This window comes from Ascidia mentula (genome assembly GCF_947561715.1).
Source record: "Ascidia mentula chromosome 3 unlocalized genomic scaffold, kaAscMent1.1 SUPER_3_unloc_2, whole genome shotgun sequence".
NCBI lineage: Eukaryota > Metazoa > Chordata > Ascidiacea > Phlebobranchia > Ascidiidae > Ascidia > Ascidia mentula.
In genome coordinates, this window is record NW_028113726.1 from 20316 (window position 1) to 37732 (window position 17417).

Sequence of the window (17417 nt, forward strand, 5' to 3'; positions counted from 1 at the left end):
GAGAGGTAGCATTTTTGTCGTCCGTCCTTGTGTTTGCCGCATTGTGCATTTCACGGCTTGTTTTATCTGGTCTCCGACAAGCACAACAACCAAATGTGCCGTTAAATTAATTGCTCTCCCGTCCTCCCTCTCTACCTCTCTTTCCTTGGCGTGTGCATACAGACGACACACACGCACTCATGGGATGCACCGCTGTTTCGTGCAATTGTTTTGCGAATGATTAACAGATGGTTATTCCCACATGTGTGGGAATGTGGGCCGTGCCTGGAGGTAGTGCAATACCAGGACAACCCGTGGGCAGGTCGAAGCAAGCTCCGGCACCGTGCCCCCTGTCCAAAAATCAGGTTAATACAAAGACATGCAAGCGAATCGCTTGCGTCCCAGGTATTAAACTGAGAAGAACAGATACTACACTTGATCTTAGCTCTAAAGAGCCGAGAAGCGATGCCGCAACATCCACTGAGTCCGCAACGTCCGGAAGAGTCCGTCTCGCATTTGCTGCCAAATTTTATTCCGGTGAAAAATGAAAAAAAAAAAAAAATTTCCTGGTTTTTTTCCTACCGTTTTTGGCAGGCCATTCAAATTAGTTTGTTCACCACATGACGTCACAAACGGACCCATGACCCACCTCCCAACCCCCGACACGACTCCTCCTGACCGTAACAGGCGAATCCCCCCCGTAGAAACTTCGTTTCTACCTTACGTTTTGCTCTACATCAGAGGATTAGTAAAAGACGGGGATAGCGCGAACGCAGTCCCCACTAGCAGAAATTGTACGGCCGAGTTACCCACATTTGGGGTAATCGCAAGGGTCAGCTAAGCCTAAGTGCAATGGCTAAGCCTCGCCCTGGGCCCACACCGCCGGCCTGATCACGGTGAAGGCCCCCGTCAGGTAAGTATGCTTTGCACAGCTTCTTGAGAGGTAGCATTTTTGTCGTCCGTCCTTGTGTTTGCCGCATTGTGCATTTCACGGCTTGTTTTATCTGGTCTCCGACAAGCACAACAACCAAATGTGCCGTTAAATTAATTGCTCTCCCGTCCTCCCTCTCTACCTCTCTTTCCTTGGCGTGTGCATACAGACGACACACACGCACTCATGGGATGCACCGCTGTTTCGTGCAATTGTTTTGCGAATGATTAACAGATGGTTATTCCCACATGTGTGGGAATGTGGGCCGTGCCTGGAGGTAGTGCAATACCAGGACAACCCGTGGGCAGGTCGAAGCAAGCTCCGGCACCGTGCCCCCTGTCCAAAAATCAGGTTAATACAAAGACATGCAAGCGAATCGCTTGCGTCCCAGGTATTAAACTGAGAAGAACAGATACTACACTTGATCTTAGCTCTAAAGAGCCGAGAAGCGATGCCGCAACATCCACTGAGTCCGCAACGTCCGGAAGAGTCCGTCTCGCATTTGCTGCCAAATTTTATTCCGGTGAAAAATGAAAAAAAAAAAAAAATTTCCTGGTTTTTTTCCTACCGTTTTTGGCAGGCCATTCAAATTAGTTTGTTCACCACATGACGTCACAAACGGACCCATGACCCACCTCCCAACCCCCGACACGACTCCTCCTGACCGTAACAGGCGAATCCCCCCCGTAGAAACTTCGTTTCTACCTTACGTTTTGCTCTACATCAGAGGATTAGTAAAAGACGGGGATAGCGCGAACGCAGTCCCCACTAGCAGAAATTGTACGGCCGAGTTACCCACATTTGGGGTAATCGCAAGGGTCAGCTAAGCCTAAGTGCAATGGCTAAGCCTCGCCCTGGGCCCACCGCCGGCCTGATCACGGTGAAGGCCCCCGTCAGGTAAGTATGCTTTGCACAGCTTCTTGAGAGGTAGCATTTTTGTCGTCCGTCCTTGTGTTTGCCGCATTGTGCATTTCACGGCTTGTTTTATCTGGTCTCCGACAAGCACAACAACCAAATGTGCCGTTAAATTAATTGCTCTCCCGTCCTCCCTCTCTACCTCTCTTTCCTTGGCGTGTGCATACAGACGACACACACGCACTCATGGGATGCACCGCTGTTTCGTGCAATTGTTTTGCGAATGATTAACAGATGGTTATTCCCACATGGGAATGTGGGCCGTGCCTGGAGGTAGTGCAATACCAGGACAACCCGTGGGCAGGTCGAAGCAAGCTCCGGCACCGTGCCCCCTGTCCAAAAATCAGGTTAATACAAAGACATGCAAGCGAATCGCTTGCGTCCCAGGTATTAAACTGAGAAGAACAGATACTACACTTGATCTTAGCTCTAAAGAGCCGAGAAGCGATGCCGCAACATCCACTGAGTCCGCAACGTCCGGAAGAGTCCGTCTCGCATTTGCTGCCAAATTTTATTCCGGTGAAAAATGAAAAAAAAAAAAAAATTTCCTGGTTTTTTTCCTACCGTTTTTGGCAGGCCATTCAAATTAGTTTGTTCACCACATGACGTCACAAACGGACCCATGACCCACCTCCCAACCCCCGACACGACTCCTCCTGACCGTAACAGGCGAATCCCCCCCGTAGAAACTTCGTTTCTACCTTACGTTTTGCTCTACATCAGAGGATTAGTAAAAGACGGGGATAGCGCGAACGCAGTCCCCACTAGCAGAAATTGTACGGCCGAGTTACCCACATTTGGGGTAATCGCAAGGGTCAGCTAAGCCTAAGTGCAATGGCTAAGCCTCGCCCTGGGCCCACCGCCGGCCTGATCACGGTGAAGGCCCCCGTCAGGTAAGTATGCTTTGCACAGCTTCTTGAGAGGTAGCATTTTTGTCGTCCGTCCTTGTGTTTGCCGCATTGTGCATTTCACGGCTTGTTTTATCTGGTCTCCGACAAGCACAACAACCAAATGTGCCGTTAAATTAATTGCTCTCCCGTCCTCCCTCTCTACCTCTCTTTCCTTGGCGTGTGCATACAGACGACACACACGCACTCATGGGATGCACCGCTGTTTCGTGCAATTGTTTTGCGAATGATTAACAGATGGTTATTCCCACATGTGTGGGAATGTGGGCCGTGCCTGGAGGTAGTGCAATACCAGGACAACCCGTGGGCAGGTCGAAGCAAGCTCCGGCACCGTGCCCCCTGTCCAAAAATCAGGTTAATACAAAGACATGCAAGCGAATCGCTTGCGTCCCAGGTATTAAACTGAGAAGAACAGATACTACACTTGATCTTAGCTCTAAAGAGCCGAGAAGCGATGCCGCAACATCCACTGAGTCCGCAACGTCCGGAAGAGTCCGTCTCGCATTTGCTGCCAAATTTTATTCCGGTGAAAAATGAAAAAAAAAAAAAAATTTCCTGGTTTTTTTCCTACCGTTTTTGGCAGGCCATTCAAATTAGTTTGTTCACCACATGACGTCACAAACGGACCCATGACCCACCTCCCAACCCCCGACACGACTCCTCCTGACCGTAACAGGCGAATCCCCCCCGTAGAAACTTCGTTTCTACCTTACGTTTTGCTCTACATCAGAGGATTAGTAAAAGACGGGGATAGCGCGAACGCAGTCCCCACTAGCAGAAATTGTACGGCCGAGTTACCCACATTTGGGGTAATCGCAAGGGTCAGCTAAGCCTAAGTGCAATGGCTAAGCCTCGCCCTGGGCCCACCGCCGGCCTGATCACGGTGAAGGCCCCCGTCAGGTAAGTATGCTTTGCACAGCTTCTTGAGAGGTAGCATTTTTGTCGTCCGTCCTTGTGTTTGCCGCATTGTGCATTTCACGGCTTGTTTTATCTGGTCTCCGACAAGCACAACAACCAAATGTGCCGTTAAATTAATTGCTCTCCCGTCCTCCCTCTCTACCTCTCTTTCCTTGGCGTGTGCATACAGACGACACACACGCACTCATGGGATGCACCGCTGTTTCGTGCAATTGTTTTGCGAATGATTAACAGATGGTTATTCCCACATGTGTGGGAATGTGGGCCGTGCCTGGAGGTAGTGCAATACCAGGACAACCCGTGGGCAGGTCGAAGCAAGCTCCGGCACCGTGCCCCCTGTCCAAAAATCAGGTTAATACAAAGACATGCAAGCGAATCGCTTGCGTCCCAGGTATTAAACTGAGAAGAACAGATACTACACTTGATCTTAGCTCTAAAGAGCCGAGAAGCGATGCCGCAACATCCACTGAGTCCGCAACGTCCGGAAGAGTCCGTCTCGCATTTGCTGCCAAATTTTATTCCGGTGAAAAATGAAAAAAAAAAAAAAATTTCCTGGTTTTTTTCCTACCGTTTTTGGCAGGCCATTCAAATTAGTTTGTTCACCACATGACGTCACAAACGGACCCATGACCCACCTCCCAACCCCCGACACGACTCCTCCTGACCGTAACAGGCGAATCCCCCCCGTAGAAACTTCGTTTCTACCTTACGTTTTGCTCTACATCAGAGGATTAGTAAAAGACGGGGATAGCGCGAACGCAGTCCCCACTAGCAGAAATTGTACGGCCGAGTTACCCACATTTGGGGTAATCGCAAGGGTCAGCTAAGCCTAAGTGCAATGGCTAAGCCTCGCCCTGGGCCCACCGCCGGCCTGATCACGGTGAAGGCCCCCGTCAGGTAAGTATGCTTTGCACAGCTTCTTGAGAGGTAGCATTTTTGTCGTCCGTCCTTGTGTTTGCCGCATTGTGCATTTCACGGCTTGTTTTATCTGGTCTCCGACAAGCACAACAACCAAATGTGCCGTTAAATTAATTGCTCTCCCGTCCTCCCTCTCTACCTCTCTTTCCTTGGCGTGTGCATACAGACGACACACACGCACTCATGGGATGCACCGCTGTTTCGTGCAATTGTTTTGCGAATGATTAACAGATGGTTATTCCCACATGTGTGGGAATGTGGGCCGTGCCTGGAGGTAGTGCAATACCAGGACAACCCGTGGGCAGGTCGAAGCAAGCTCCGGCACCGTGCCCCCTGTCCAAAAATCAGGTTAATACAAAGACATGCAAGCGAATCGCTTGCGTCCCAGGTATTAAACTGAGAAGAACAGATACTACACTTGATCTTAGCTCTAAAGAGCCGAGAAGCGATGCCGCAACATCCACTGAGTCCGCAACGTCCGGAAGAGTCCGTCTCGCATTTGCTGCCAAATTTTATTCCGGTGAAAAATGAAAAAAAAAAAAAAATTTCCTGGTTTTTTTCCTACCGTTTTTGGCAGGCCATTCAAATTAGTTTGTTCACCACATGACGTCACAAACGGACCCATGACCCACCTCCCAACCCCCCTCTGGGTATAAAATGGAAGGAACCCAGGTCTAAAACCCTCCCCGAGAAAGAAGGTCGGGGAGCCGACTACCCAAAGGGAGCAGACGGGGAACCAACGTGGGGGGTTATTTCTGGTAACTACAGGGATGAGTCGGATGATCGCTCACCGACCAGAAGCAGAGCCCTGAAGGAACCACGGTTTGCTCGGGTAGCCAACCCCTTCTTAGCTCTAAAGAGCCGAGAAGCGATGCCGCAACATCCACTGAGTCCGCAACGTCCGGAAGAGTCCGTCTCGCATTTGCTGCCAAATTTTATTCCGGTGAAAAATGAAAAAAAAAAAAAAATTTCCTGGTTTTTTTCCTACCGTTTTTGGCAGGCCATTCAAATTAGTTTGTTCACCACATGACGTCACAAACGGACCCATGACCCACCTCCCAACCCCCGACACGACTCCTCCTGACCGTAACAGGCGAATCCCCCCCGTAGAAACTTCGTTTCTACCTTACGTTTTGCTCTACATCAGAGGATTAGTAAAAGACGGGGATAGCGCGAACGCAGTCCCCACTAGCAGAAATTGTACGGCCGAGTTACCCACATTTGGGGTAATCGCAAGGGTCAGCTAAGCCTAAGTGCAATGGCTAAGCCTCGCCCTGGGCCCACCGCCGGCCTGATCACGGTGAAGGCCCCCGTCAGGTAAGTATGCTTTGCACAGCTTCTTGAGAGGTAGCATTTTTGTCGTCCGTCCTTGTGTTTGCCGCATTGTGCATTTCACGGCTTGTTTTATCTGGTCTCCGACAAGCACAACAACCAAATGTGCCGTTAAATTAATTGCTCTCCCGTCCTCCCTCTCTACCTCTCTTTCCTTGGCGTGTGCATACAGACGACACACACGCACTCATGGGATGCACCGCTGTTTCGTGCAATTGTTTTGCGAATGATTAACAGATGGTTATTCCCACATGTGTGGGAATGTGGGCCGTGCCTGGAGGTAGTGCAATACCAGGACAACCCGTGGGCAGGTCGAAGCAAGCTCCGGCACCGTGCCCCCTGTCCAAAAATCAGGTTAATACAAAGACATGCAAGCGAATCGCTTGCGTCCCAGGTATTAAACTGAGAAGAACAGATACTACACTTGATCTTAGCTCTAAAGAGCCGAGAAGCGATGCCGCAACATCCACTGAGTCCGCAACGTCCGGAAGAGTCCGTCTCGCATTTGCTGCCAAATTTTATTCCGGTGAAAAATGAAAAAAAAAAAAAAATTTCCTGGTTTTTTTCCTACCGTTTTTGGCAGGCCATTCAAATTAGTTTGTTCACCACATGACGTCACAAACGGACCCATGACCCACCTCCCAACCCCCGACACGACTCCTCCTGACCGTAACAGGCGAATCCCCCCCGTAGAAACTTCGTTTCTACCTTACGTTTTGCTCTACATCAGAGGATTAGTAAAAGACGGGGATAGCGCGAACGCAGTCCCCACTAGCAGAAATTGTACGGCCGAGTTACCCACATTTGGGGTAATCGCAAGGGTCAGCTAAGCCTAAGTGCAATGGCTAAGCCTCGCCCTGGGCCCACCGCCGGCCTGATCACGGTGAAGGCCCCCGTCAGGTAAGTATGCTTTGCACAGCTTCTTGAGAGGTAGCATTTTTGTCGTCCGTCCTTGTGTTTGCCGCATTGTGCATTTCACGGCTTGTTTTATCTGGTCTCCGACAAGCACAACAACCAAATGTGCCGTTAAATTAATTGCTCTCCCGTCCTCCCTCTCTACCTCTCTTTCCTTGGCGTGTGCATACAGACGACACACACGCACTCATGGGATGCACCGCTGTTTCGTGCAATTGTTTTGCGAATGATTAACAGATGGTTATTCCCACATGTGTGGGAATGTGGGCCGTGCCTGGAGGTAGTGCAATACCAGGACAACCCGTGGGCAGGTCGAAGCAAGCTCCGGCACCGTGCCCCCTGTCCAAAAATCAGGTTAATACAAAGACATGCAAGCGAATCGCTTGCGTCCCAGGTATTAAACTGAGAAGAACAGATACTACACTTGATCTTAGCTCTAAAGAGCCGAGAAGCGATGCCGCAACATCCACTGAGTCCGCAACGTCCGGAAGAGTCCGTCTCGCATTTGCTGCCAAATTTTATTCCGGTGAAAAATGAAAAAAAAAAAAAAATTTCCTGGTTTTTTTCCTACCGTTTTTGGCAGGCCATTCAAATTAGTTTGTTCACCACATGACGTCACAAACGGACCCATGACCCACCTCCCAACCCCCGACACGACTCCTCCTGACCGTAACAGGCGAATCCCCCCCGTAGAAACTTCGTTTCTACCTTACGTTTTGCTCTACATCAGAGGATTAGTAAAAGACGGGGATAGCGCGAACGCAGTCCCCACTAGCAGAAATTGTACGGCCGAGTTACCCACATTTGGGGTAATCGCAAGGGTCAGCTAAGCCTAAGTGCAATGGCTAAGCCTCGCCCTGGGCCCACCGCCGGCCTGATCACGGTGAAGGCCCCCGTCAGGTAAGTATGCTTTGCACAGCTTCTTGAGAGGTAGCATTTTTGTCGTCCGTCCTTGTGTTTGCCGCATTGTGCATTTCACGGCTTGTTTTATCTGGTCTCCGACAAGCACAACAACCAAATGTGCCGTTAAATTAATTGCTCTCCCGTCCTCCCTCTCTACCTCTCTTTCCTTGGCGTGTGCATACAGACGACACACACGCACTCATGGGATGCACCGCTGTTTCGTGCAATTGTTTTGCGAATGATTAACAGATGGTTATTCCCACATGTGTGGGAATGTGGGCCGTGCCTGGAGGTAGTGCAATACCAGGACAACCCGTGGGCAGGTCGAAGCAAGCTCCGGCACCGTGCCCCCTGTCCAAAAATCAGGTTAATACAAAGACATGCAAGCGAATCGCTTGCGTCCCAGGTATTAAACTGAGAAGAACAGATACTACACTTGATCTTAGCTCTAAAGAGCCGAGAAGCGATGCCGCAACATCCACTGAGTCCGCAACGTCCGGAAGAGTCCGTCTCGCATTTGCTGCCAAATTTTATTCCGGTGAAAAATGAAAAAAAAAAAAAAATTTCCTGGTTTTTTTCCTACCGTTTTTGGCAGGCCATTCAAATTAGTTTGTTCACCACATGACGTCACAAACGGACCCATGACCCACCTCCCAACCCCCGACACGACTCCTCCTGACCGTAACAGGCGAATCCCCCCCGTAGAAACTTCGTTTCTACCTTACGTTTTGCTCTACATCAGAGGATTAGTAAAAGACGGGGATAGCGCGAACGCAGTCCCCACTAGCAGAAATTGTACGGCCGAGTTACCCACATTTGGGGTAATCGCAAGGGTCAGCTAAGCCTAAGTGCAATGGCTAAGCCTCGCCCTGGGCCCACCGCCGGCCTGATCACGGTGAAGGCCCCCGTCAGGTAAGTATGCTTTGCACAGCTTCTTGAGAGGTAGCATTTTTGTCGTCCGTCCTTGTGTTTGCCGCATTGTGCATTTCACGGCTTGTTTTATCTGGTCTCCGACAAGCACAACAACCAAATGTGCCGTTAAATTAATTGCTCTCCCGTCCTCCCTCTCTACCTCTCTTTCCTTGGCGTGTGCATACAGACGACACACACGCACTCATGGGATGCACCGCTGTTTCGTGCAATTGTTTTGCGAATGATTAACAGATGGTTATTCCCACATGTGTGGGAATGTGGGCCGTGCCTGGAGGTAGTGCAATACCAGGACAACCCGTGGGCAGGTCGAAGCAAGCTCCGGCACCGTGCCCCCTGTCCAAAAATCAGGTTAATACAAAGACATGCAAGCGAATCGCTTGCGTCCCAGGTATTAAACTGAGAAGAACAGATACTACACTTGATCTTAGCTCTAAAGAGCCGAGAAGCGATGCCGCAACATCCACTGAGTCCGCAACGTCCGGAAGAGTCCGTCTCGCATTTGCTGCCAAATTTTATTCCGGTGAAAAATGAAAAAAAAAAAAAAATTTCCTGGTTTTTTTCCTACCGTTTTTGGCAGGCCATTCAAATTAGTTTGTTCACCACATGACGTCACAAACGGACCCATGACCCACCTCCCAACCCCCGACACGACTCCTCCTGACCGTAACAGGCGAATCCCCCCCGTAGAAACTTCGTTTCTACCTTACGTTTTGCTCTACATCAGAGGATTAGTAAAAGACGGGGATAGCGCGAACGCAGTCCCCACTAGCAGAAATTGTACGGCCGAGTTACCCACATTTGGGGTAATCGCAAGGGTCAGCTAAGCCTAAGTGCAATGGCTAAGCCTCGCCCTGGGCCCACCGCCGGCCTGATCACGGTGAAGGCCCCCGTCAGGTAAGTATGCTTTGCACAGCTTCTTGAGAGGTAGCATTTTTGTCGTCCGTCCTTGTGTTTGCCGCATTGTGCATTTCACGGCTTGTTTTATCTGGTCTCCGACAAGCACAACAACCAAATGTGCCGTTAAATTAATTGCTCTCCCGTCCTCCCTCTCTACCTCTCTTTCCTTGGCGTGTGCATACAGACGACACACACGCACTCATGGGATGCACCGCTGTTTCGTGCAATTGTTTTGCGAATGATTAACAGATGGTTATTCCCACATGTGTGGGAATGTGGGCCGTGCCTGGAGGTAGTGCAATACCAGGACAACCCGTGGGCAGGTCGAAGCAAGCTCCGGCACCGTGCCCCCTGTCCAAAAATCAGGTTAATACAAAGACATGCAAGCGAATCGCTTGCGTCCCAGGTATTAAACTGAGAAGAACAGATACTACACTTGATCTTAGCTCTAAAGAGCCGAGAAGCGATGCCGCAACATCCACTGAGTCCGCAACGTCCGGAAGAGTCCGTCTCGCATTTGCTGCCAAATTTTATTCCGGTGAAAAATGAAAAAAAAAAAAAAATTTCCTGGTTTTTTTCCTACCGTTTTTGGCAGGCCATTCAAATTAGTTTGTTCACCACATGACGTCACAAACGGACCCATGACCCACCTCCCAACCCCCGACACGACTCCTCCTGACCGTAACAGGCGAATCCCCCCCGTAGAAACTTCGTTTCTACCTTACGTTTTGCTCTACATCAGAGGATTAGTAAAAGACGGGGATAGCGCGAACGCAGTCCCCACTAGCAGAAATTGTACGGCCGAGTTACCCACATTTGGGGTAATCGCAAGGGTCAGCTAAGCCTAAGTGCAATGGCTAAGCCTCGCCCTGGGCCCACCGCCGGCCTGATCACGGTGAAGGCCCCCGTCAGGTAAGTATGCTTTGCACAGCTTCTTGAGAGGTAGCATTTTTGTCGTCCGTCCTTGTGTTTGCCGCATTGTGCATTTCACGGCTTGTTTTATCTGGTCTCCGACAAGCACAACAACCAAATGTGCCGTTAAATTAATTGCTCTCCCGTCCTCCCTCTCTACCTCTCTTTCCTTGGCGTGTGCATACAGACGACACACACGCACTCATGGGATGCACCGCTGTTTCGTGCAATTGTTTTGCGAATGATTAACAGATGGTTATTCCCACATGTGTGGGAATGTGGGCCGTGCCTGGAGGTAGTGCAATACCAGGACAACCCGTGGGCAGGTCGAAGCAAGCTCCGGCACCGTGCCCCCTGTCCAAAAATCAGGTTAATACAAAGACATGCAAGCGAATCGCTTGCGTCCCAGGTATTAAACTGAGAAGAACAGATACTACACTTGATCTTAGCTCTAAAGAGCCGAGAAGCGATGCCGCAACATCCACTGAGTCCGCAACGTCCGGAAGAGTCCGTCTCGCATTTGCTGCCAAATTTTATTCCGGTGAAAAATGAAAAAAAAAAAAAAATTTCCTGGTTTTTTTCCTACCGTTTTTGGCAGGCCATTCAAATTAGTTTGTTCACCACATGACGTCACAAACGGACCCATGACCCACCTCCCAACCCCCGACACGACTCCTCCTGACCGTAACAGGCGAATCCCCCCCGTAGAAACTTCGTTTCTACCTTACGTTTTGCTCTACATCAGAGGATTAGTAAAAGACGGGGATAGCGCGAACGCAGTCCCCACTAGCAGAAATTGTACGGCCGAGTTACCCACATTTGGGGTAATCGCAAGGGTCAGCTAAGCCTAAGTGCAATGGCTAAGCCTCGCCCTGGGCCCACCGCCGGCCTGATCACGGTGAAGGCCCCCGTCAGGTAAGTATGCTTTGCACAGCTTCTTGAGAGGTAGCATTTTTGTCGTCCGTCCTTGTGTTTGCCGCATTGTGCATTTCACGGCTTGTTTTATCTGGTCTCCGACAAGCACAACAACCAAATGTGCCGTTAAATTAATTGCTCTCCCGTCCTCCCTCTCTACCTCTCTTTCCTTGGCGTGTGCATACAGACGACACACACGCACTCATGGGATGCACCGCTGTTTCGTGCAATTGTTTTGCGAATGATTAACAGATGGTTATTCCCACATGTGTGGGAATGTGGGCCGTGCCTGGAGGTAGTGCAATACCAGGACAACCCGTGGGCAGGTCGAAGCAAGCTCCGGCACCGTGCCCCCTGTCCAAAAATCAGGTTAATACAAAGACATGCAAGCGAATCGCTTGCGTCCCAGGTATTAAACTGAGAAGAACAGATACTACACTTGATCTTAGCTCTAAAGAGCCGAGAAGCGATGCCGCAACATCCACTGAGTCCGCAACGTCCGGAAGAGTCCGTCTCGCATTTGCTGCCAAATTTTATTCCGGTGAAAAATGAAAAAAAAAAAAAAATTTCCTGGTTTTTTTCCTACCGTTTTTGGCAGGCCATTCAAATTAGTTTGTTCACCACATGACGTCACAAACGGACCCATGACCCACCTCCCAACCCCCGACACGACTCCTCCTGACCGTAACAGGCGAATCCCCCCCGTAGAAACTTCGTTTCTACCTTACGTTTTGCTCTACATCAGAGGATTAGTAAAAGACGGGGATAGCGCGAACGCAGTCCCCACTAGCAGAAATTGTACGGCCGAGTTACCCACATTTGGGGTAATCGCAAGGGTCAGCTAAGCCTAAGTGCAATGGCTAAGCCTCGCCCTGGGCCCACCGCCGGCCTGATCACGGTGAAGGCCCCCGTCAGGTAAGTATGCTTTGCACAGCTTCTTGAGAGGTAGCATTTTTGTCGTCCGTCCTTGTGTTTGCCGCATTGTGCATTTCACGGCTTGTTTTATCTGGTCTCCGACAAGCACAACAACCAAATGTGCCGTTAAATTAATTGCTCTCCCGTCCTCCCTCTCTACCTCTCTTTCCTTGGCGTGTGCATACAGACGACACACACGCACTCATGGGATGCACCGCTGTTTCGTGCAATTGTTTTGCGAATGATTAACAGATGGTTATTCCCACATGTGTGGGAATGTGGGCCGTGCCTGGAGGTAGTGCAATACCAGGACAACCCGTGGGCAGGTCGAAGCAAGCTCCGGCACCGTGCCCCCTGTCCAAAAATCAGGTTAATACAAAGACATGCAAGCGAATCGCTTGCGTCCCAGGTATTAAACTGAGAAGAACAGATACTACACTTGATCTTAGCTCTAAAGAGCCGAGAAGCGATGCCGCAACATCCACTGAGTCCGCAACGTCCGGAAGAGTCCGTCTCGCATTTGCTGCCAAATTTTATTCCGGTGAAAAATGAAAAAAAAAAAAAAATTTCCTGGTTTTTTTCCTACCGTTTTTGGCAGGCCATTCAAATTAGTTTGTTCACCACATGACGTCACAAACGGACCCATGACCCACCTCCCAACCCCCGACACGACTCCTCCTGACCGTAACAGGCGAATCCCCCCCGTAGAAACTTCGTTTCTACCTTACGTTTTGCTCTACATCAGAGGATTAGTAAAAGACGGGGATAGCGCGAACGCAGTCCCCACTAGCAGAAATTGTACGGCCGAGTTACCCACATTTGGGGTAATCGCAAGGGTCAGCTAAGCCTAAGTGCAATGGCTAAGCCTCGCCCTGGGCCCACCGCCGGCCTGATCACGGTGAAGGCCCCCGTCAGGTAAGTATGCTTTGCACAGCTTCTTGAGAGGTAGCATTTTTGTCGTCCGTCCTTGTGTTTGCCGCATTGTGCATTTCACGGCTTGTTTTATCTGGTCTCCGACAAGCACAACAACCAAATGTGCCGTTAAATTAATTGCTCTCCCGTCCTCCCTCTCTACCTCTCTTTCCTTGGCGTGTGCATACAGACGACACACACGCACTCATGGGATGCACCGCTGTTTCGTGCAATTGTTTTGCGAATGATTAACAGATGGTTATTCCCACATGTGTGGGAATGTGGGCCGTGCCTGGAGGTAGTGCAATACCAGGACAACCCGTGGGCAGGTCGAAGCAAGCTCCGGCACCGTGCCCCCTGTCCAAAAATCAGGTTAATACAAAGACATGCAAGCGAATCGCTTGCGTCCCAGGTATTAAACTGAGAAGAACAGATACTACACTTGATCTTAGCTCTAAAGAGCCGAGAAGCGATGCCGCAACATCCACTGAGTCCGCAACGTCCGGAAGAGTCCGTCTCGCATTTGCTGCCAAATTTTATTCCGGTGAAAAATGAAAAAAAAAAAAAAATTTCCTGGTTTTTTTCCTACCGTTTTTGGCAGGCCATTCAAATTAGTTTGTTCACCACATGACGTCACAAACGGACCCATGACCCACCTCCCAACCCCCGACACGACTCCTCCTGACCGTAACAGGCGAATCCCCCCCGTAGAAACTTCGTTTCTACCTTACGTTTTGCTCTACATCAGAGGATTAGTAAAAGACGGGGATAGCGCGAACGCAGTCCCCACTAGCAGAAATTGTACGGCCGAGTTACCCACATTTGGGGTAATCGCAAGGGTCAGCTAAGCCTAAGTGCAATGGCTAAGCCTCGCCCTGGGCCCACCGCCGGCCTGATCACGGTGAAGGCCCCCGTCAGGTAAGTATGCTTTGCACAGCTTCTTGAGAGGTAGCATTTTTGTCGTCCGTCCTTGTGTTTGCCGCATTGTGCATTTCACGGCTTGTTTTATCTGGTCTCCGACAAGCACAACAACCAAATGTGCCGTTAAATTAATTGCTCTCCCGTCCTCCCTCTCTACCTCTCTTTCCTTGGCGTGTGCATACAGACGACACACACGCACTCATGGGATGCACCGCTGTTTCGTGCAATTGTTTTGCGAATGATTAACAGATGGTTATTCCCACATGTGTGGGAATGTGGGCCGTGCCTGGAGGTAGTGCAATACCAGGACAACCCGTGGGCAGGTCGAAGCAAGCTCCGGCACCGTGCCCCCTGTCCAAAAATCAGGTTAATACAAAGACATGCAAGCGAATCGCTTGCGTCCCAGGTATTAAACTGAGAAGAACAGAGTGGTGTACTAGTACCAACCCGGGTGTTAGTCGGGTGGACCATTCGCCATGCCGAAAGGGCTGGTTTGCAACCGTGGCCTCCGGTCGCCATCGCAAGCGACAGCAACCGGGCGAGGGGGTGTTGGATAGGCGAGTTCGCCCGTCCGGGTGACAGACAAGTAATCTGTCGGGTTCGTTTAAAACCGCGCCGAACCTGGGTCAAAAGACTGAGGTCGTGCGAGGGCACTATGGCCCCTCTGGGTATAAAATGGAAGGAACCCAGGTCTAAAACCCTCCCCGAGAAAGAAGGTCGGGGAGCCGACTACCCAAAGGGAGCAGACGGGGAACCAACGTGGGGGGTTATTTCTGGTAACTACAGGGATGAGTCGGATGATCGCTCACCGACCAGAAGCAGAGCCCTGAAGGAACCACGGTATGCCCGGGTAGCCAACCCCTTCTTAGCTCTAAAGAGCCGAGAAGCGATGCCGCAACATCCACTGAGTCCGCAACGTCCGGAAGAGTCCGTCTCGCATTTGCTGCCAAATTTTATTCCGGTGAAAAATGAAAAAAAAAAAAAAATTTCCTGGTTTTTTTCCTACCGTTTTTGGCAGGCCATTCAAATTAGTTTGTTCACCACATGACGTCACAAACGGACCCATGACCCACCTCCCAACCCCCGACACGACTCCTCCTGACCGTAACAGGCGAATCCCCCCCGTAGAAACTTCGTTTCTACCTTACGTTTTGCTCTACATCAGAGGATTAGTAAAAGACGGGGATAGCGCGAACGCAGTCCCCACTAGCAGAAATTGTACGGCCGAGTTACCCACATTTGGGGTAATCGCAAGGGTCAGCTAAGCCTAAGTGCAATGGCTAAGCCTCGCCCTGGGCCCACCGCCGGCCTGATCACGGTGAAGGCCCCCGTCAGGTAAGTATGCTTTGCACAGCTTCTTGAGAGGTAGCATTTTTGTCGTCCGTCCTTGTGTTTGCCGCATTGTGCATTTCACGGCTTGTTTTATCTGGTCTCCGACAAGCACAACAACCAAATGTGCCGTTAAATTAATTGCTCTCCCGTCCTCCCTCTCTACCTCTCTTTCCTTGGCGTGTGCATACAGACGACACACACGCACTCATGGGATGCACCGCTGTTTCGTGCAATTGTTTTGCGAATGATTAACAGATGGTTATTCCCACATGTGTGGGAATGTGGGCCGTGCCTGGAGGTAGTGCAATACCAGGACAACCCGTGGGCAGGTCGAAGCAAGCTCCGGCACCGTGCCCCCTGTCCAAAAATCAGGTTAATACAAAGACATGCAAGCGAATCGCTTGCGTCCCAGGTATTAAACTGAGAAGAACAGATACTACACTTGATCTTAGCTCTAAAGAGCCGAGAAGCGATGCCGCAACATCCACTGAGTCCGCAACGTCCGGAAGAGTCCGTCTCGCATTTGCTGCCAAATTTTATTCCGGTGAAAAATGAAAAAAAAAAAAAAATTTCCTGGTTTTTTTCCTACCGTTTTTGGCAGGCCATTCAAATTAGTTTGTTCACCACATGACGTCACAAACGGACCCATGACCCACCTCCCAACCCCCGACACGACTCCTCCTGACCGTAACAGGCGAATCCCCCCCGTAGAAACTTCGTTTCTACCTTACGTTTTGCTCTACATCAGAGGATTAGTAAAAGACGGGGATAGCGCGAACGCAGTCCCCACTAGCAGAAATTGTACGGCCGAGTTACCCACATTTGGGGTAATCGCAAGGGTCAGCTAAGCCTAAGTGCAATGGCTAAGCCTCGCCCTGGGCCCACCGCCGGCCTGATCACGGTGAAGGCCCCCGTCAGGTAAGTATGCTTTGCACAGCTTCTTGAGAGGTAGCATTTTTGTCGTCCGTCCTTGTGTTTGCCGCATTGTGCATTTCACGGCTTGTTTTATCTGGTCTCCGACAAGCACAACAACCAAATGTGCCGTTAAATTAATTGCTCTCCCGTCCTCCCTCTCTACCTCTCTTTCCTTGGCGTGTGCATACAGACGACACACACGCACTCATGGGATGCACCGCTGTTTCGTGCAATTGTTTTGCGAATGATTAACAGATGGTTATTCCCACATGTGTGGGAATGTGGGCCGTGCCTGGAGGTAGTGCAATACCAGGACAACCCGTGGGCAGGTCGAAGCAAGCTCCGGCACCGTGCCCCCTGTCCAAAAATCAGGTTAATACAAAGACATGCAAGCGAATCGCTTGCGTCCCAGGTATTAAACTGAGAAGAACAGATACTACACTTGATCTTAGCTCTAAAGAGCCGAGAAGCGATGCCGCAACATCCACTGAGTCCGCAACGTCCGGAAGAGTCCGTCTCGCATTTGCTGCCAAATTTTATTCCGGTGAAAAATGAAAAAAAAAAAAAAATTTCCTGGTTTTTTTCCTACCGTTTTTGGCAGGCCATTCAAATTAGTTTGTTCACCACATGACGTCACAAACGGACCCATGACCCACCTCCCAACCCCCGACACGACTCCTCCTGACCGTAACAGGCGAATCCCCCCCGTAGAAACTTCGTTTCTACCTTACGTTTTGCTCTACATCAGAGGATTAGTAAAAGACGGGGATAGCGCGAACGCAGTCCCCACTAGCAGAAATTGTACGGCCGAGTTACCCACATTTGGGGTAATCGCAAGGGTCAGCTAAGCCTAAGTGCAATGGCTAAGCCTCGCCCTGGGCCCACCGCCGGCCTGATCACGGTGAAGGCCCCCGTCAGGTAAGTATGCTTTGCACAGCTTCTTGAGAGGTAGCATTTTTGTCGTCCGTCCTTGTGTTTGCCGCATTGTGCATTTCACGGCTTGTTTTATCTGGTCTCCGACAAGCACAACAACCAAATGTGCCGTT

General features: G+C 50.4%; 36 non-coding genes across 36 annotated transcripts; all 36 read right to left on the reverse strand.

Moving 5' to 3' along the window:
- Window positions 1-248: 248 nt before the first annotated feature.
- LOC145917080 (U2 spliceosomal RNA) lies at window positions 249-446 on the reverse strand. Its single transcript, XR_014405143.1, has one exon. It is a non-coding gene; the product is annotated as a U2 spliceosomal RNA (small nuclear RNA).
- Window positions 447-734: 288 nt separating this feature from the next.
- Window positions 735-900, reverse strand: LOC145917053 (U1 spliceosomal RNA). The gene has a single exon (XR_014405118.1). It is a non-coding gene; the product is annotated as a U1 spliceosomal RNA (small nuclear RNA).
- A 265-nt stretch (window positions 901-1165) lies between these two features.
- LOC145917081 (U2 spliceosomal RNA) lies at window positions 1166-1363 on the reverse strand. Its single transcript, XR_014405144.1, has one exon. It is a non-coding gene; the product is annotated as a U2 spliceosomal RNA (small nuclear RNA).
- A 288-nt stretch (window positions 1364-1651) lies between these two features.
- On the reverse strand, window positions 1652-1815 carry LOC145917133 (U1 spliceosomal RNA). The gene has a single exon (XR_014405191.1). It is a non-coding gene; the product is annotated as a U1 spliceosomal RNA (small nuclear RNA).
- A 261-nt stretch (window positions 1816-2076) lies between these two features.
- Window positions 2077-2274, reverse strand: LOC145917082 (U2 spliceosomal RNA). The gene has a single exon (XR_014405145.1). It is a non-coding gene; the product is annotated as a U2 spliceosomal RNA (small nuclear RNA).
- Window positions 2275-2562: 288 nt separating this feature from the next.
- On the reverse strand, window positions 2563-2726 carry LOC145917134 (U1 spliceosomal RNA). Its single transcript, XR_014405192.1, has one exon. It is a non-coding gene; the product is annotated as a U1 spliceosomal RNA (small nuclear RNA).
- A 265-nt stretch (window positions 2727-2991) lies between these two features.
- LOC145917083 (U2 spliceosomal RNA) lies at window positions 2992-3189 on the reverse strand. Its single transcript, XR_014405146.1, has one exon. It is a non-coding gene; the product is annotated as a U2 spliceosomal RNA (small nuclear RNA).
- A 288-nt stretch (window positions 3190-3477) lies between these two features.
- LOC145917135 (U1 spliceosomal RNA) lies at window positions 3478-3641 on the reverse strand. The gene has a single exon (XR_014405193.1). It is a non-coding gene; the product is annotated as a U1 spliceosomal RNA (small nuclear RNA).
- Window positions 3642-3906: 265 nt separating this feature from the next.
- Window positions 3907-4104, reverse strand: LOC145917084 (U2 spliceosomal RNA). Its single transcript, XR_014405147.1, has one exon. It is a non-coding gene; the product is annotated as a U2 spliceosomal RNA (small nuclear RNA).
- Window positions 4105-4392: 288 nt separating this feature from the next.
- On the reverse strand, window positions 4393-4556 carry LOC145917137 (U1 spliceosomal RNA). Its single transcript, XR_014405195.1, has one exon. It is a non-coding gene; the product is annotated as a U1 spliceosomal RNA (small nuclear RNA).
- A 265-nt stretch (window positions 4557-4821) lies between these two features.
- On the reverse strand, window positions 4822-5019 carry LOC145917086 (U2 spliceosomal RNA). Its single transcript, XR_014405148.1, has one exon. It is a non-coding gene; the product is annotated as a U2 spliceosomal RNA (small nuclear RNA).
- A 711-nt stretch (window positions 5020-5730) lies between these two features.
- Window positions 5731-5894, reverse strand: LOC145917138 (U1 spliceosomal RNA). The gene has a single exon (XR_014405196.1). It is a non-coding gene; the product is annotated as a U1 spliceosomal RNA (small nuclear RNA).
- Window positions 5895-6159: 265 nt separating this feature from the next.
- On the reverse strand, window positions 6160-6357 carry LOC145917087 (U2 spliceosomal RNA). Its single transcript, XR_014405149.1, has one exon. It is a non-coding gene; the product is annotated as a U2 spliceosomal RNA (small nuclear RNA).
- Window positions 6358-6645: 288 nt separating this feature from the next.
- On the reverse strand, window positions 6646-6809 carry LOC145917139 (U1 spliceosomal RNA). Its single transcript, XR_014405197.1, has one exon. It is a non-coding gene; the product is annotated as a U1 spliceosomal RNA (small nuclear RNA).
- Window positions 6810-7074: 265 nt separating this feature from the next.
- LOC145917088 (U2 spliceosomal RNA) lies at window positions 7075-7272 on the reverse strand. The gene has a single exon (XR_014405150.1). It is a non-coding gene; the product is annotated as a U2 spliceosomal RNA (small nuclear RNA).
- A 288-nt stretch (window positions 7273-7560) lies between these two features.
- Window positions 7561-7724, reverse strand: LOC145917140 (U1 spliceosomal RNA). Its single transcript, XR_014405198.1, has one exon. It is a non-coding gene; the product is annotated as a U1 spliceosomal RNA (small nuclear RNA).
- A 265-nt stretch (window positions 7725-7989) lies between these two features.
- Window positions 7990-8187, reverse strand: LOC145917089 (U2 spliceosomal RNA). Its single transcript, XR_014405151.1, has one exon. It is a non-coding gene; the product is annotated as a U2 spliceosomal RNA (small nuclear RNA).
- A 288-nt stretch (window positions 8188-8475) lies between these two features.
- LOC145917141 (U1 spliceosomal RNA) lies at window positions 8476-8639 on the reverse strand. The gene has a single exon (XR_014405199.1). It is a non-coding gene; the product is annotated as a U1 spliceosomal RNA (small nuclear RNA).
- A 265-nt stretch (window positions 8640-8904) lies between these two features.
- Window positions 8905-9102, reverse strand: LOC145917091 (U2 spliceosomal RNA). Its single transcript, XR_014405153.1, has one exon. It is a non-coding gene; the product is annotated as a U2 spliceosomal RNA (small nuclear RNA).
- A 288-nt stretch (window positions 9103-9390) lies between these two features.
- On the reverse strand, window positions 9391-9554 carry LOC145917142 (U1 spliceosomal RNA). Its single transcript, XR_014405200.1, has one exon. It is a non-coding gene; the product is annotated as a U1 spliceosomal RNA (small nuclear RNA).
- A 265-nt stretch (window positions 9555-9819) lies between these two features.
- LOC145917092 (U2 spliceosomal RNA) lies at window positions 9820-10017 on the reverse strand. Its single transcript, XR_014405154.1, has one exon. It is a non-coding gene; the product is annotated as a U2 spliceosomal RNA (small nuclear RNA).
- A 288-nt stretch (window positions 10018-10305) lies between these two features.
- Window positions 10306-10469, reverse strand: LOC145917143 (U1 spliceosomal RNA). The gene has a single exon (XR_014405201.1). It is a non-coding gene; the product is annotated as a U1 spliceosomal RNA (small nuclear RNA).
- A 265-nt stretch (window positions 10470-10734) lies between these two features.
- LOC145917093 (U2 spliceosomal RNA) lies at window positions 10735-10932 on the reverse strand. The gene has a single exon (XR_014405155.1). It is a non-coding gene; the product is annotated as a U2 spliceosomal RNA (small nuclear RNA).
- A 288-nt stretch (window positions 10933-11220) lies between these two features.
- Window positions 11221-11384, reverse strand: LOC145917145 (U1 spliceosomal RNA). Its single transcript, XR_014405202.1, has one exon. It is a non-coding gene; the product is annotated as a U1 spliceosomal RNA (small nuclear RNA).
- Window positions 11385-11649: 265 nt separating this feature from the next.
- On the reverse strand, window positions 11650-11847 carry LOC145917094 (U2 spliceosomal RNA). Its single transcript, XR_014405156.1, has one exon. It is a non-coding gene; the product is annotated as a U2 spliceosomal RNA (small nuclear RNA).
- Window positions 11848-12135: 288 nt separating this feature from the next.
- LOC145917146 (U1 spliceosomal RNA) lies at window positions 12136-12299 on the reverse strand. The gene has a single exon (XR_014405203.1). It is a non-coding gene; the product is annotated as a U1 spliceosomal RNA (small nuclear RNA).
- Window positions 12300-12564: 265 nt separating this feature from the next.
- Window positions 12565-12762, reverse strand: LOC145917095 (U2 spliceosomal RNA). The gene has a single exon (XR_014405157.1). It is a non-coding gene; the product is annotated as a U2 spliceosomal RNA (small nuclear RNA).
- A 288-nt stretch (window positions 12763-13050) lies between these two features.
- Window positions 13051-13214, reverse strand: LOC145917147 (U1 spliceosomal RNA). Its single transcript, XR_014405204.1, has one exon. It is a non-coding gene; the product is annotated as a U1 spliceosomal RNA (small nuclear RNA).
- Window positions 13215-13479: 265 nt separating this feature from the next.
- LOC145917096 (U2 spliceosomal RNA) lies at window positions 13480-13677 on the reverse strand. The gene has a single exon (XR_014405158.1). It is a non-coding gene; the product is annotated as a U2 spliceosomal RNA (small nuclear RNA).
- A 288-nt stretch (window positions 13678-13965) lies between these two features.
- Window positions 13966-14129, reverse strand: LOC145917149 (U1 spliceosomal RNA). The gene has a single exon (XR_014405206.1). It is a non-coding gene; the product is annotated as a U1 spliceosomal RNA (small nuclear RNA).
- A 265-nt stretch (window positions 14130-14394) lies between these two features.
- On the reverse strand, window positions 14395-14583 carry LOC145917118 (U2 spliceosomal RNA). The gene has a single exon (XR_014405178.1). It is a non-coding gene; the product is annotated as a U2 spliceosomal RNA (small nuclear RNA).
- Window positions 14584-15303: 720 nt separating this feature from the next.
- On the reverse strand, window positions 15304-15467 carry LOC145917150 (U1 spliceosomal RNA). Its single transcript, XR_014405207.1, has one exon. It is a non-coding gene; the product is annotated as a U1 spliceosomal RNA (small nuclear RNA).
- Window positions 15468-15732: 265 nt separating this feature from the next.
- LOC145917097 (U2 spliceosomal RNA) lies at window positions 15733-15930 on the reverse strand. Its single transcript, XR_014405159.1, has one exon. It is a non-coding gene; the product is annotated as a U2 spliceosomal RNA (small nuclear RNA).
- A 288-nt stretch (window positions 15931-16218) lies between these two features.
- On the reverse strand, window positions 16219-16382 carry LOC145917151 (U1 spliceosomal RNA). Its single transcript, XR_014405208.1, has one exon. It is a non-coding gene; the product is annotated as a U1 spliceosomal RNA (small nuclear RNA).
- Window positions 16383-16647: 265 nt separating this feature from the next.
- Window positions 16648-16845, reverse strand: LOC145917098 (U2 spliceosomal RNA). The gene has a single exon (XR_014405160.1). It is a non-coding gene; the product is annotated as a U2 spliceosomal RNA (small nuclear RNA).
- A 288-nt stretch (window positions 16846-17133) lies between these two features.
- LOC145917152 (U1 spliceosomal RNA) lies at window positions 17134-17297 on the reverse strand. The gene has a single exon (XR_014405209.1). It is a non-coding gene; the product is annotated as a U1 spliceosomal RNA (small nuclear RNA).
- Between the last annotated feature and the right edge of the window lie 120 nt (window positions 17298-17417).